This window comes from Nycticebus coucang, chromosome 11, assembly GCF_027406575.1.
Source record: "Nycticebus coucang isolate mNycCou1 chromosome 11, mNycCou1.pri, whole genome shotgun sequence".
NCBI lineage: Eukaryota > Metazoa > Chordata > Mammalia > Primates > Lorisidae > Nycticebus > Nycticebus coucang.
In genome coordinates, this window is record NC_069790.1 from 16,843,298 (window position 1) to 16,858,182 (window position 14,885).

General features: G+C 41.2%; 1 protein-coding gene across 3 annotated transcripts in view; it reads right to left on the minus strand.

The window, feature by feature from the left end:
- Window positions 1-14,885, minus strand: part of POU6F2 (POU class 6 homeobox 2) — a 516,807-nt gene that overhangs the window by 259,536 nt on the left and 242,386 nt on the right. The window lies entirely within an intron of this gene.

Consider the following 14,885-nt stretch of genomic DNA (forward strand, 5'->3'; position numbering starts at 1 on the left):
TGAACAAACGGATGAACAAAATGTGGGACATACAGGCCGTCCCCAAGTTATAAACAATCGACTTATGCACAACTTACATGTACAGAGGTTGTTATATTAAGTCCCCGGGTTACAAACATCTGACTGACGTACAATGTGCACTTAGGAATGGAGGCTATTATAGGTAATAGGTAACATTGCTGTTCCAACTTCCAAGCAAATTCAACTCCAGAACAAATCTACAGAACCTATCTTGTTGGTAACATAGGGACTGTCTGTATATACAATGGGACATTTAGTCTTAAAAATGAAAAAAATTCTGACACGTGTTACAGCATGGAAAAACATTATGCTTGAAAACATTATGCTCAGTGAACTAAACCAGTCAGGAAGAACACACATGTGGTGTGAAGTACTCCAAGCAGTCAAATTCCTAAGACAGTAAGTAGTGGCTGCCAGGGCTGGCCGGGAAAGGTACTAGGAGCTTTTTAATAGATACAGAGTTTCGGTTGAGAAAGATGAAAACATTCTAGAGATTGAGAGTGGTGATGGCCGCACAACCATGTGGACAGAACTGTACACATAAAACTAATTAAGATGGTAAATTTTGTGTCGTGTATAATTTCGTCACGGGAGAGTCTCTTCCTCTTCCTTCTGGAACTTCCAGTAACTTGCAGATATCCTGAGTGGAATGATTGGGGAACTTTTAGCAAGAAAGCAAGAGGCCCATGACATGTGCGTCTCATGTTGTGCTCTGGCCTTCCTTCTGGCATATTCTTGAGTGACAGCATTGCTGATGGTTCTCATCGGACAAACCAAATTCTGTGTGGACATCCCAGGACTTACTCAGCTAACCTGAAAATATGTAAGGAACATGGGCTGCAAATGAGTTAAGAAATTTCTCAATTTCAGAAAAAACTTAACGGCATATTTTTTTTTAATTCATTAAGGATATGGAAGCATAATTCTGAAGGGACATTTTTTAAAATTCTTAATATTTTTTATTTTGAAATACTTAAACCAGAAAGACAACTACAGTGAGTAACATAATCTAATCCCTGTGCACTCATCCCGTGGTTGTCTTCAATTCTAACACCGTGTCCTTCCTGCTTTAAGCTGTTTTCAAAAATAGTACAAATTCAGTGGAAGCATGTAATAGCTCTATATTTTAAATATTTCAAAGTAAAAAGTATTTATAACTTTTAAGAAAGACAATTTTAGATTCTTGATCAATGGAAATTTCTCATAAAATTGCATCTTTTTTCCTCTCTGTAAGATAAAAATGTCAAGCTGTTCCTAAATAGCAGAAGAGGACCTACAAAATGTATTCTAGTTTTTGTTACCAAAGAGGATCCTTTGTGATTTTCTGCTTGAGGGTCCACAGTTTAAATGTGCACCAATTACTCTTTCTGTTTTCAAATGAGCACAGTTGTACATATGTGAGATGTAGGCAGGTCCTCCAGGTGAGTGCTATCCAAGAGAAGCATCTTGGGAGCAACAAATGTGAGCCACACAATGTAATTTAAAATTTTCCAGTGTCCACAGTTTAAGAAGTAAAAGAGGAACCACTGAAATGACTTATAATAATGCGCCATAGTTAACCCAATATATTCAAAACATTATTTCCACCTGTTAACAATATAAAATATTAATGAGATATTTTGCATTCGTATGTATTTGGTACTCACACCACTTTTGATTTTGACTAGCCATGTTTCAAATGCCCAACAGCCACATGTGCTCCTGGCTAGCGGCTCCTGGCTACCATATGGAACTTTCCAGCTCTAAACAATGAAAGTAAACCTCATTTACTAAGTGTCAGGCACCATGCTAGGCAGGTTCCACGCAGTCCCACATTTAATTTTTGAAACACCCCTAAAAAACAGCCAAGGAAAGCAAGTGTCAGAAATGAGAGTGCCTCATCCTGGTCACACAGAAGGGCTGGAATTAGACCTGGTCAGTGTGAGTCACAGTCCAGTCTATGAATCACCATGCTCCACGTTTACCCACATGTAGAGACTTTGTCCTAATTAATCCTCTCCCGACCATTTAACTTCCACATCAATCGAACGCCTCAGATCTTATTTTTATCAGGCCCTTGGGTTTTCAGTTGTATAAATGCCTTATCTGGGCCAAGAGATGGTGCCACGCACACACTCCTTTTTTGCCCATCTCTTGTCAGGGGCTAGAAATCGGATCTAACATTTGCTTTGACTCAGAATCACATCAACAGAAAGGGAAAGGCTGATATAATTTAGCTCGGTGTGCTTGTGCCATCTTAGATTTTTTGTTCAACTATTTGACAAACCCCTATTTCTATCTGCTCCATAAAAGTCTCCCTACTCAGGGAAGTTGTGCACCTTTCATGGTTTCATAGTGTACTGGGAGTGAGGAACGCTACTGAATCAAAGGAAACAAAACTCTAGCTGCTGTTGCTGCCTGGGCTGCCTTCTGAATGTGCTTATATAATATTTCATCTGTGCTGACACCTTTCACTCCCAATTATTTGGCTGCTGTCAAAACAAATCAATCAAATTATAGCACCGTGTCTTCGTGTTACCATTCCATTGTAAGTTAGCAGCATTAGCTTTGAAATATATGGAAGTATAAATTTTATCTCTATTATTTATTTAATGCAACTTTCTCCCTTGTGAGTTATTTTCCAAACACAGCAAACTCAAATTATCTTATGTCAAATGTTGAAAAGAAAAAAAAAAAAAAAAATATATATATATATATATATATATCCTGCTAAGAATTTCTAAAATAATGGCACTCAGGGGAACGGAGATGCATAAAATGTGTTAATGGACCTGCGTATTTGTACTAATCCTCATCCAGTGACAAATGGCAAACATGCTGGGTTCTATTTTATTTTTTTCGTTTTGGCTATAAATTTGGTAAGCACAGTTGGGAGATCATAACACTAAACCAAAGATAAAAGTTAAGAGAGGACCAAATGTTTTTCAGAAATTAATTTTGCTTATGACAAAACATAGTTTTCAAGGCAAATCATGGCAAAAAATTAAAACTTTGTTATTTAAACGACAATTTTTACCAAACACAGATATCACGCTGCTTCCACTGCCCTGTACGACTATAGTAGGCATGAACTACAGGTTCTTTAAAAAAGAAGAAGATCAAACATTTTCATTTTGAGATTTTTAAGGCTACAAATACATTCTTTAAATAATAGATTTAAATCAATTGAGTTACTTTCCAGCAAAAGAGCAAACACTGTTGAAGCTTTTATGCACATGCTCTTAAAATAGCTTCTTTATACATGGAAACCTGGCAAGTCCTTCGAAGATTAGAAAGCAAACCAAGAGATGCTTTTTTTTTTGGTTCCTCTTGTTCCTCTTGTCTGTATAAGGGGTAAGCAACAGTCAAAAACACCAACACGAACGCGTAGATTATGTCCATGAAAGGGAATTCAAACACAAAGGATCACGGGGGCCTCGGCACAACCTGGTACAGACTCATCAGATACGTTGGGGGCTCTTCCTCAGCCGCGCTCTGCCTGCCCCTTCCTCTTCCACGGCTTGAATAATGGTGTTCCTTCCCTGACCTCTTCCCCAGAAGTATCTTCCCTCCTTGGCTCTAGTCATATATGTTTATGTTTTTCTACATCAGAATCACCAGCACAAATCCCTTCCTCAGTTCCAGATAAACGTATTATCAACTGGCTACTGGTATCTCCATTTAAATATTCCACAGTAAACTTGAACTAATAGTGTCAAACTGAACTAATGACTTTGCCTCTGTTTTCTGTTATTCTTCCACAGTTAACTCATGGTCAAATCTTACAAAACCCATCTGTTAATGTCTCTTAAGTCAGTCTTCTGCTCTCCATCTCTGCCACCAGGACCCTTTCTCTCTGGAGAAGGGAGCCTCCTAAGGGGACCAGAGTGCCTACCACAGTGCCTGGCTAAGGGCAGACGCTTAGTAAATGAGGTTTCGTTTTTTCCTAGAGGAAACTGAGAAATAATAGCTGTGACTTCTCACTGGGAATCCACATACACAATAGAAGACAGGGTTTTCTTGGAGAGTATCAACCCTCCATTCTCTAAACAGTGGGCAGAGAGGAATTGGAAAGCACCTCCCATTTCTTTATTTTCAATACCTTCCCACTCTTTACCCTGCCCCCACATACACTTCCCTCAGTTAAGGAGTTCTCTTTATTTTGGTTCCAGAGGAAAAGTGAACAAGTAAGACCAGTTCCCATTCATCCACGGTAATGAGATTCAGAAGAACTGCAAACACAGTCTTTTCCTTCTTGAGCTGTGGGTGAAATTCTGGGGGCAGCCATCTTGGAAGTGGGCTACTCACTTCCACCAACTCTGGGGGCCTCATAGAGGCTTGGCCTCTATGGCGGTGTGCACCTCCTAGTGTAGACACCCTGCTCGACGCCATCGAAAGCCCTGATGGATTTACAGCCTTATTATGTGCAAACTAGGGATCACATCACTTTCCTGCCTTCTGCTTTGAAAATAAATGCTTTGGCTTTGCTTTGACATTTATGTGGCAGCTGGAAACCATTATCCTTTGACAATGCTTTATTCCATTGACAGTATCTCTTAAATACACAGTATACTAGTCATATTCCTCATTCATGTGCTTCCAGTTTAATCCATGCCCCAGTGACTCAGTGACGCCTGCTTCAAGGATAATGTACTGCACAACAGGCTCTCCAGGTATTTTAAATAAAAAGTCTGAAGCCTTGGAGATACAGAGGTTTGAAAAACTGCCAAAGTAAGACACATCGCAACTACTTTTCATAACTTCTTTATGGTGGATTTGGTATTATTGTATGGCGTGTCATGTGGGGCTTTTCTGAGTAACACTGCAAATATGAATTTATGCACTAGGTATTTTTAATGCTGGACTCTGTGACAGCAAGCCACAATCACTGCACACCGAGAGCCAGGGTCCTGTCTTCTCTTTTCTGTCGCAGCTACTGCATTGCCCCTCTCGGGTACCAGACTGTTCAGTGCACATTCTCACCCAACTCACCTTCCTCCCTGCTAGCAATTTCTCCTTCAACCAACAAAATCAAGCACATTTAAAGACAATTTTATTAATATTAAATATTGTTCATACATAATGAATGCATAGAATTGCTTTGTGGTTGTCTTGTTTTGAATTTGAGAATTAATGTACTTTGAGTTGAGAGTTGCTTTTTAAAAAAGAGAAACAGTTAGAAGGTCACGATCGCAGACTCAGAGACTGAACCTTAGCAATGTGAGGAAAGACGTTTCACTTCCACTGCAGTGAAAAGAAAAGTATTCTGATTTTAAAATAAAACTTATTGATGTAGATACTTGAAAATATGCAAATCACAAAAAGAAGAATGCAACACCATAATCTCTCACTGTCTAGAGTTTACTAGGAATAGAATAGTTTGTTGTATGTAGTACTTACATTTTTTCATTTCCTGTCTCTGCCAGGTGTGTGGGCGCACTTGGGCTTCTTTTAAACAACTGGGATCAAATTATATGTATTTGAAACCTTTATTATTTTAGTTTTAGTTTATGTATCTAAGAAATTGAGCCCGAAGCACTCTTTTATAGAATAACTTGAGTTTCTCGTTTCCATGAAGCTTTTCCTAGCTTTAATTTCATTAGCCGTTTGGTACTCAGACATTTTTTTAGTGTTTCAAAATAACTTGGTATTTTATTAAGCATTATCTTTTACCTTTTTTATGAAAAACTGAAATCTGTTTTACATACAGTAAACTTTCCCCCTTTATGCACAAATGTGACAAACACAATAGTCGTCTAACCACCACCATGATCAAGGGAGAGAGCAGCCGCATCAGCCCCCCAAGTTCCCTGTGCCCCTTTATAGCCACCTGCACCCCCACCCCAGCAACTGTGGATCTGCTTTCTGTCCCTATAATTTTGCTTTTTCCTGGACGTTACATAAATGATATATGAAATCATGCCTTATATTTCCTCATTTTTCTATTTTAAATAGTCCTTAATTGTTTCAGATATTTATAATCCATTTTTACATTTATCATTCAAATTCTGCAACTTTAAAAAATTATTCTTGTGTGTGTTACAAGGATCCACATGGATGGCCCAGACTACCTACTGAGTTCACCTCAGGGAATCCTAGAATCTCAGTGTTGGAGATCGGAGGAATCTTACAGATCGCTTCCGTCAAATTTATGTGCCATGTCTCTTCAGCACAATGGCTGTTCAACAAAAGAGCACCTTGTTCCAATTCAGTGCCCCTCCTCCCTCCTTTTAGGATTGTTTATCTTCCTCCCCCTCACCTCTGGCAGCGGGCTCGACCAGACACTTGCCCAGCCACCAGCATGTGACCAGAAGTGGCACGCACTGTCCCTGAGCCAAAGCTGTAAGACCCGCAATGGTTCTGCCCTTCTCTACTCCCACTGCAATGAGAAGGGCCTGTCCCAGGTAGGGGCTGCTTTCTCAGCCTGGATCCTACAATGCAGAAGATGTGCCGCAGAGTCACTGTCCACCTCCAGCCAACGTGTAACATGAAAAAGCAAAGAAACACGCCTGTTATTGTAGGACAACACTGTGACTTTGGGCTTAACACTTAGGACTTCTTCCTGGGACACAAATATTGCATGGATTCATCTCCTGTGTTCTGGGTCTCTCCATGGGTGTAGAGACCACGACTGATGACCTTGCACAAAACATCAAGCACCCTTTCCTGCCACCCTCCATGCTGTCACCTGCTTTATTACCCCCATGTATGTGCTTGAAGGGACTTTCTTTGTTTACTGGTATTAACACCTTCAGATCACAGCCTCCAAGGCTGTGAAAGTTCAGTTAAGTATTTGTTGAACAAATGAATAAACTTCATGTTAATAGAAAACAAAAATAAGTCTTTTTCTTGTCTAATGGATATGCTTTGTCATACTATTAACTAATTAAAACTATGTAACTTGGAATATACTTTTGGCTTATCCTGTAGGTCCAAACCTTAGTCTGGATTTCTTCTTTTTCTCATAAAGAACTTTTGGCCTTTCATGCTTCTTATATTACAAGCTGCTCCAAATCCTTTGAATTAGTCCAGCATAAATAAGTAAAGGCAAGCACAAAGCCACAAAAACATCATAGCCTCTTTTTAAGTGTGTTCGTCTCTCATGTCAGACCCTGTGTGACCATTCCTGACACAGGAGAGGCATACAAGATCCCAGGTTTTGCTCCCTTCCTTTTCCTGCAATCTGTTTTTTCGCCATCTTGGACTACTAATTTTCATTCGAACAACAGCCAAAACTGTTCATAAGGCTCAAAGACTATTCTTTTCATGCATTTTTCTCTACACTAAAAATTCTCTTCTCTTTGTTTGAGTAAATCCTACTAATTATCTAAAACTCATCCATCCAACCATCCATCCATCCATCCATCCATCCATGCTTAAGCACCTTTTATGAGTGAGCCAGGCACTATTCTTGGTCCTTGAATCACATAAAGATGCCTGTCACATGACTTCTTTTCTAGGGACACAGCCAGAAACAATGCAAATTATAAATACATTATACACAGAGACTCTCCTTGATAGCACAGAGCCAAGTGTCACAAGGCTGCCGCCACTGCCGAGTAAGCATCATCCAAAATACATAGAAAAGAAGAAAGAAAGAATAGGACTCAAACATTTTTTAGACTTTGTAGAAGGTGTGAAATGTTAGAGGAAAATGAAATAGAGAACATAGGCAAGGGGGACAAGAGCTCTGGGGTTGGGGAGGAAGAAGGAAGGAGGCTTGATGTTTTATGGGGACTGAGTACTTCAGGGAGAGGGAGTAGCCTGTGCAAAGGCCCTGGGGCAGGAGTATGTTCAGAGAACACCCAGGAGGCCAGAGTGTCCTCACACCATGGCTGACTGATTGGAAAGAGAACAGGGTGGGGGTGAAAACAAATTAGACTGAAGATGTTCATCTTGGAAAAAACTTCGGCACATGAAACTGACTGGATGCAAAAAGATCAGAAGTGTTCTCTTTTCTGAAAGGCACGCATCTCCAAAGGAGCTGCACAGCTATAACTGTTGGAATCTTCAAAACACTTCAGACCCCAAACTTCCAAAGCCATTCATGGGCTGAGACTCCTCAAAGGACATTCTATTACTCAGCTTCCTCATCAGATGTGGCCAAGGGAGATGACAGATAACAGATATAGCCAGGGGTATAGCCAACAGCCAAGGAAAAGAACGGCCAAAAGAGCTTCCCCAAGACGATCAGTCAAGGAACCTCCACGTGACATTCATCAGAATGGCTATGGATAAACAAACCATGACATATTTTTAAAATGAAACACTACTTGGAAATTAAAGGAAAGGAATTACTGATACACACAAGATCATGGACGAATCTCAAAAACATTATGCCAAGCGAGAGAAATCAGACACTAAAAAACCCACACTATATGACTCTATTTATATGTTGCTCTAGAACATCTAATCTCTCCTGACAGAGGCAGACAAGGGACTACCTGCTTGGAGGAAGCGGATTGACTGCAATGGGACACAAGGGAATCTTTGGGGGATACTGAAAGTTTTCGTGTATTGATTGTGGATGGAAGCTGTGTGGTGACGTGCAATTATCAAAACGAATTGAACTGAGCCCATAAGGTCCATGCATTTTCTTGCATGTAAATGACACCTCTGTGAAAGCAACAACACAAACAAAAGGAAACGTGGTGTAACTTGCACATGAAATTCCTAATTCCAGAACTATTGCCATGTAATTTATTATGTACGGACTTTAATTTGAAGAGCCAGAAAAAAACCAGGGCAGGTTTGCTGCCAGAGCTAAGGGCAGGGAAACCATCTTTGGCCTTGATTCTTTCAACTTGCCTTGCACATAATTGCTTTTCCATGTTCAGGTAAAGTAGCACTCGCTAATGTATTTTTAGCCATTTATTTAAATGTTATGCCTGACTTAACTGGAATGTTCACACTTTGATATAAATCTCCTACATAGCACATATATATTCTCCATTTATGTTGCCTGCAGTGATTAGTAGGTCATTCTGGCCCGTGCTATGAGAACAAGTCACTCACCTGAGTCCTCTCTCCTACAGGTACACCCACCTAACTGTCCCCTTAACCCCTGTGCTTCCTGTTGTCACTCACATCAAGGCCGGATGTATCCACATTTCCTGTCTAAGTTTCAAAAAGTCCTAAGATCCAACACATTCTTCTGAGTTCCATAAAGGGGACTTTATTTTACCACATCAACTAATAATCTCTGCACCCTAGGACAAGTGTACGCTACATTTTAGTACAGCTATCTGTATTCCAAAGTAATAAGGAAAATGGAAGACACAGTATGTGACAGAGTGGCCTTAGTCATTTTCTTTCTTTGAGGTTTGTAGTCATTTTTAGTGTTATTTTATGAGTAGGGACTTGTTAACAATCACCCCAAACCGAAGCCCTGTAAGTGGGGGCCAAAGGACACGGGGCTGGAGGGACCCAGTGTAAGTGATGATGAAAGAGGCAAAACAGGAGGGCACAGAGCTTCCCCCATGTCATGTATGGACACAGGGCACTGAGGAGAAGCTCATTTCTGGGTCTTATCTGGAGGGCACAGATTCCCCTATGTCACGTATGGACACAGGGCCTTGAGGAGAAGCTCATTTCTGGGTCTTATCTGGATGCTGACTAGAGCACTTCTGGGCTTGAGTTCCAGCCAGAACTTCCAAGGAACTTCAAGAATAGAACTTTTAAGTTCTATTCCTTAAAAATAGAACCTAAACGCCACCCCCATGGTATTTTCCAAGTTCAGAGTTCATTTCATTCTCAGTCCTTGCTTATGGGAGGTCCTATTGATCTATACAGTTTCCGTGGACAGGTCCAAGTACAGGCTGCCATACCCACTGCCCCTTCTGCTGCTGAGAGTGGCCCAGCATGGTTCTTAAACAGACTTGTCCATGTTCCATTCCTGATAGTCCTGGATTCCCCCTTCCCACCCACATCATAGCTGATAGGACAGGATTGGACACTTCAGCATGGGCGCGGTTAATCTCTAGTCTGGCCAGTGACATCTGAGTTTGCCTAAAATAAAAAGATTCAGCCCAACAGGTAATTTCTGTCTTGGATAGTTTGAAGTTTAGATGGACATGGAGATGAAGATGATGGAGAGAGAAATGGAGTGTTCCTGGTAAGGACACCGTTGGAAAGAAGCCAGTACTCAGAAAACAGAAAATGGAACATGAGTGAATTGAAATTATTAGTGAAAAGCCAAGCAATGGAGTAGAGTAATGTCCGGGGGGACAAGAGAAGATGGGAGGCAGGTTATTAGTCATTCTAGGCATGGAGGGCAGACACCTGCAGCCTGCAGGTTGGCCATTCTCTGGATCCTCTAATGCCCAAATTTCATTCCAGCTTGGAACAAGACTGTACTATATGGCTGCTCCTAGGATCCAGGGAGATTTCCAACTCCAGTGTATTGCCTCATAATAACATCCCATCATTGATAAGAAAAGAGTGAAAGTCTTTCTTTCAAGGAAAGATCTGAAGAGAAAGAGGCAACAGCCCTTACACCATGCAGACAGGCTTCCTGCAGGGCAATGTGGGCTCTTTATCAGCAATGAAAAGTTCTCACTGCATAATATCTCAGACCGAGGACATCAAGAATGCCTCCATTATGCAAGAGAGCTGCTCTTGGTCTTGGGGACACAAATGTCCCATCAGAAGTAAAAATTTTCCCACATAAGTAATTCCTTTCAGTCATTATCCTCGTCTTGAAGTGCAGGTGATAAGCAAAAGCAGAAGACTTAGTGAGGGCATCACCTTCACCAGGCCTCCGTTACCACAAATTCTCAGAATCTGGCAGAGCAGCCTCCTGGTGATATCGGGCATACTATGGACTGAATGTGTTCCCCTAAAGTCATGTGCTGAAATCGTAACCCCAAGGAGATGGTATTAGGATGCAGAGCCTTGAGGGGCTGATGGATCCTGAGGGTGGAGCCTTGGTGGTGGGATTAATGCCTTTAGAAAAGGGACCCTGTAGAACTCCCTTGCCTCTTCTGTCCCTTCTGCCATTCAGTGGAAGGATGCCTGAGATGAACCAGAAGGTGGGTTCTCACCAAAACCGAATCTGCCTTGATCTTGGACTTCCCAGCCTCCAGAACTCTGAAAAATAAGATCTCTTCTTTACAAGCAACCCAATCTATAGTATTTTTGTTATGGCAGCCTGAACAGACTAAAATAGAGAGATGTGCCAAATGGACTTTGTTAAATCTCCCTAGATCAGCATTTGTTAAGATTTAATGTGTATAGAAATCATTCAAAGCTTTTTTTAAAATGCAGATTCTGTTCAGTGGGACTGGGAGGAGCCTGAGCTGCTCTGTTTATGGTAAGCTCCCAGGAGGTGCTGATGCCACTGATCTGTGGACCAGGTTGTGAGCAGGAGATTGTGATATGAGCCCCACTGTCTGAGTGGAGAAGAGCTGCTCTCCTTGTCCCCATCACGTCATAAGTGCTCATTAAAATACACATGTGAATCACAGCCTTTGAGGCTCTGAGAGCTATTCCGTGTTACTTGATAGGGGATATAAATGAATAGCTCTCAGTCACTTCAGTAAAAAGGAAAATATTTGAATATTTATCCCTGAATTTCAAACCATTAAGAAATTGAAGTTAGGGCGACGCCTGTGGCTCAGTCGGTAAGGCGTCAGCCCCATATACCGAGGGTGGCGGGTTCAAACCCGGCCCCGGCCAAACTGCAATCAAAAAATAGCTGGGCGTGGGCGGCACCTGTGGCTCAGCGGGTGGGGCGCCGGCCCCACATGCCGAGAGTGGTGGGTTCAAACCCAGCCCCGGCCAAACTGCAACAAAAAAATAGCCGGGCGTTGTGGCGGGTGCCTGTAGTCCCAGCTAGTCGGGAGGCTGAGGCAAGAGTATCGCTTAAGCCCAGGAGTTGGAGGTTGCTGTGAGCTGTGTGAGGCCACAGCACTCTACCGGGGGCCATAAAGTGAGACTCTGTCTCTACAAAAAAAAAAAAAAAGAAATTGAGGTTAGACATTTTTTTCCCTCCTTCTTAGCAGATGTGTAGTTCAGACAGGGTGAAGGGCTAGTTAGGAAGATTGGAGAAAATTCCAGTTGGCCCAGTTGTTTTATGAATAAAAGCTTAACATTTCACAGTGAGAAAAAGGAGCACTGTTCAGAACCAAGAGCACCACGGGGGAACAAGCTGGACTTCAGACAAGGCATGTAACACTTGAGTCCCTCTTCTTCATATGGACCAACCAAATCTGTTTTATAAAACCACTGGAGAAGGTGGAGTGTCTATTACAGATAAGCAGACTTACCAGTCATTTTAAAAGACTGTGAAAAGCCTAGGGCTGAAGTTTTTGTGTTTAGCATTTAGGGACAGATCAGGGGAAGCAATGACTCTCATGGCTGTTGACTATACAATTGTAAGGACTCCTTCTGAGTCATCGATAGCACATTTATAAGACTGCCATCTTTAAGAAAAGATGAGACCTGAAGAGATCTTGAGAACTGGCTCAGTCTCAAACTTGGCCAGGACCCCTTCAAATAACCTTCCAGCCTGCCAGGCATCCACCTACCACCCCAAGGGTCCCACTACCATCTAAGATACAACTTGTGACATTACCCAAGCCATAGATGGTGCCTAGGGATTGTCAAGGCTGAAGTAGGTCACTAAAGCCTTGGGAAGCCTTGGGTTGGCTGCTGGAGGACTGGTCACAAGGACTGCTGGCCTTGCCCTTCAAGTGGTGAACACTGATCTTGGGCACCCTGGAGATAAGAGACTTCCCTGGTTACCATCCTCACCACCCTTGGACTTCTCATATGGTGGCCAGGTCTTTCTGGTCTGCCTGGGCCTTTCCAAATTTTAACACTGAAAGTCTTATGTCCTCGGAAATCTCCTAGTCTCCAGAAAACCAGGATGGTTGGTCTCTTTGCTCTTCAGACTAGTGAGGTCTAGGTGGTGAACAGATCATATGAGAAGATATGAAAGAGACAGAAAAGCCCAAGGAAATCAGAAGGTGGATCTTTCCTGGATCCCGACAGTGATTTGGGAATTGGGACTCACTCATAAGCATATTCATGAAGGTGTTGGAGGAGGGGTCGACGTTAGAACTAATTAGGAAGCTTTCCCTGTAACCAGCTGGCTTGCAACTGGTAGATGTTCTATTTTACTGACCTTGTCACCTCCCATCCAACATCATGTTTCAAAGATGAGAACACAGGGGGAGATAATGCTGATAGGGAAATGGTGTCAGAAGCACGGAGAGATAAAAAGGATTCGTGCTTTTGTTTGCTTCTACTTAGGCCACCAAACTCCGGGATTCATTTTCTGAAACCAAAAGTTCCAGGAAGAGCCAGATTCCAAACAATGAAATTCATATGTAGGGCGCCGGTCCCATATGCCGTAGGTGGTGGGTTCAAACCCAGCCCCGGCCAAAAAAAAAAAAAAAAACACACACACACACACAAAAGAAATTCATATGTAAGTTTGACAATTACAACAAAAGGAGAAAATCTTGATGGAAGAAATCCACGCAGGATTAGTCACCAATTTTTAGTACCTTGACATAGCAGGTACTAAAATCCTAAGAATACTGACCCATAATAAAAATATAGAAAGCCTGATATTTTTGACTCTAATATTGGCATCTGTCTTAACCAAGCAGGATTAATTTGTGGCCTTGGAGCTCTGAGAGCTTATGTTTATTTATAATATTCAATATTCCTATAAGCACACGTTCCAAATGGAAGGTTGCATTTTGATAATGCCCATTTCTTCATTAAGATTTCATCATCCACCTACATGAAAAAGCCTCTCCCTTCACTTTGTTGCTTCTGCTTTCACCTTGTGTATTCCTGCTTTATTTGCTTAATCTTGAGATCCTGGCTTCCCAGGCACTCTCAAATTTGAAACAAGCAAAGTTAGTGCATTAGTGTAACCTAGGCATGCATGATTTATAAATGGCAGGTTTCTTGGCACAATTTAATGGTACAAGGGAGACTTTGTTTTAAACATTAAAATGAAAGTCAAAAAGTGGCAACAATGGGTGGGATACAGGACATACAGCGTGGGAACACGTTCGGGTCAAGAGTTAACCAGTGCTTCCTTGCTTTGTTTCTGTGGACTGATGCTCTGACCAATTTAATAAATTATGTGTATCCCTGACATTTCACCAGCTGAAAAAGTATTTTAAATTATTATTCTGATAACTTACTCAACCAAGCCCACATTCTGCAAAAACTTTAATTGTTAATGTTTATGTACACGAAGAAAACAAACATCTGTGACTAGTCCAAAATAAATTCATTTTCTCTTTAGCAGGCGTCCTATTTATAGTCAGGCCATTTCCACCATAATAATTCTTCATCTGACAGAATCTTTTGTAAATCAATCTGTCAATCTTATCCAATCTTTTAAAGAAAAGTCAAACCCTTCATAATATCAAGACAAATACTAATCCTGAGTAAAATTAGAGTCCATTTCCTGTTAAATGCCCTGGTGATTAATATAAAGGCTCCACAGACAAATCTATTTTTTTCTCATTACAAAATATGAGCTCAAATAGTACAATTGATATTAAATAATTATAACTACAAATTCCTGGTCAGCAAAATAATTAATGAATGAATTAATTATTCCAAATGATGTCTTCTATGGGAGATATTTTAGCCACTTTACACACAAACAAATAACGTCTGACTTCTTTATACATAGCTAAACTGGGGAATTGGAAAGATTATGACCTAGATCTTTAGATAAAAACACAATAATTTTACTTTTAAGTTTTTGATGTGTCAGGCCAATGATTGCTCATAAATGATTCCAGAAGACCCGAAAGGTTTCGATGTCAATGTTAGGAGATGAGGATTGATAACGCCTTTGGCTGGAGCAACATCGGGATTTACAACTGCCAAGTTTGCTTCCTACAGAAGCG